Here is a 1,710-nt window from a genome sequence, read left to right on the forward strand (position 1 = left end):
TCCATGAAAACATTTGCAAAATTGAAGTGTGTGCCCTTTTTTCTAGCTTCTGGGTAGACTTCTTCTACTAAGCTAGTTAGTTCTTTCAAAGTTGCATCCATCCAGGTGTAGATCTGCAGCTCCCTGGACGGGACCTTGCTGTGGGAGAACTCGTCCATACGGTGGTCCGTTGTTGGTGGTGAAGACCCGGAGCAGCAGCGAACATGCCTTCTCGCAGTCAGTGGGCCTCTCTGGCGCTTTCTTAATTTCCTCCTGAGTAACTCGTGACTCCACCGCCATCTTCTTACTTCTGCCCGCCAGACGCTCGCCCTGACCTCCGACCTGGCGGCGAGCATGAGCACGGAGTCCCCAGGTAACCTCAAGGCCAGCCTGAACTGCGTCTTGAAACCCTGTCTTAAAAAGAAAAGAAGAAAAAAAAAATAAGCTGAGTGTTTTCTAAAATCAGGCAATGAATTCTAGGAACAACAAAGGTTAACAGTAGGAAAAATTCCTTAGGACAGGGCTGGTGAGACGGCTCAGTGGTCTAAAGTATCTACTTAGGACAAGCTTAGCAAAGCACAGGGACCGCGGTTCAATCCCCCAGCACCACATGCCAGCCAGCCCCGCCCCCTGGTGGGCTGAGCTGGCCACAGACACACAAATAAATTTTTAAAAAAAATTCCTTAGGACAAACCTTCTGTCTTAGAGGAGCAGAAGAGGGCCCAGAAAGTGGTTGTCTACTAACCTTGCTTCTTGAGGAAGCGTGTTAGCAAGGCCACAAAGTGAGGTGGGTGTAAGCTTGTGTGGAGCCATAGCCAATCAATGAGAGTACAAGTATATTCACTTAGGTAATATTGATCCAGTGGGGGGAAAATGACAATATGGATGTAAGTGGGCTACAACTATGGTCAACCAATAAGATTACAAGTATAGCTGCTTGGGTAATAGTGATTAAATGAGGATCAAATGGGTAAGCAAGTCATGCAGCAAGTGCACACCAGAGGGACAAGAACTTTCCAGGAAGGGGTGGGTTAAGGTCCTCCACCCACTGATGCCTATCAGTCACTGCTATTCATCCCTAGGGGAAGTATGGGGGTGAGTTTCTCTTTATCTTTTTTGTTCCTCTTTTTGAAACAGGGTTTCTCTATGCAGTTCAGGCTGGCCTTGAGCTAACTTTGTAGCCTGGGCTAGTCTCAAACTCACATCATCCTCTTGCCTTGGCCTCCCAAATGCTGGGATTACAGGTATGCACCACCACGCCAGGCTCTAGCTTCTCTTCTTCTTGGAAGTCTGGCCTTCAGTGAATGTGCTCCAGCCATAGTTGTCTTCTGCACTGACCTCTCAAGGGCCTAGTCCTGTCTGACTGCCTATCATAGTTATACCTAACTTAGCTGTCTATAACATGGGTACAAATGCGCTGGTCACCCACCTACCTGGGTGACTGGTGTTCACCTGGACTTGACTGGACCAGGTGATACCAGTCACAGTACAGTTCCAAGTTACCCCTCAGGCAGGCCTATAGGCCTGGTTATTAAGTCCTTGTCTTGATGCCTGGCCTCCAGTGGATGTGCCTCCAGCCACAGTCAAGTGATGTGTTCTCACCTTGTATGCTGTCTCCTTCAAGGGCCTGGCCCCTCTGACTGCCTATTAATTCATATCTAACTTAGCTTCCCATAATGTTTGCACTAAACTACATGCCCATCCAGATAAAATCCTTGAGAATACAGAAGC

The 1,710-nt window shown here is 48.1% G+C and overlaps 1 pseudogene; it reads left to right on the top strand.

Annotated features, from left to right (window-relative positions):
- The first annotated feature begins 333 nt into the window (after nucleotides 1-333).
- Nucleotides 334-1,710, top strand: part of LOC101577097 — a 2,964-nt pseudogene continuing 1,587 nt past the window's right edge.

Source organism: Octodon degus, unplaced genomic scaffold (assembly GCF_000260255.1).
Source record: "Octodon degus isolate 3935 unplaced genomic scaffold, OctDeg1.0 scaffold00011, whole genome shotgun sequence".
Classification (NCBI taxonomy): domain Eukaryota; kingdom Metazoa; phylum Chordata; class Mammalia; order Rodentia; family Octodontidae; genus Octodon; species Octodon degus.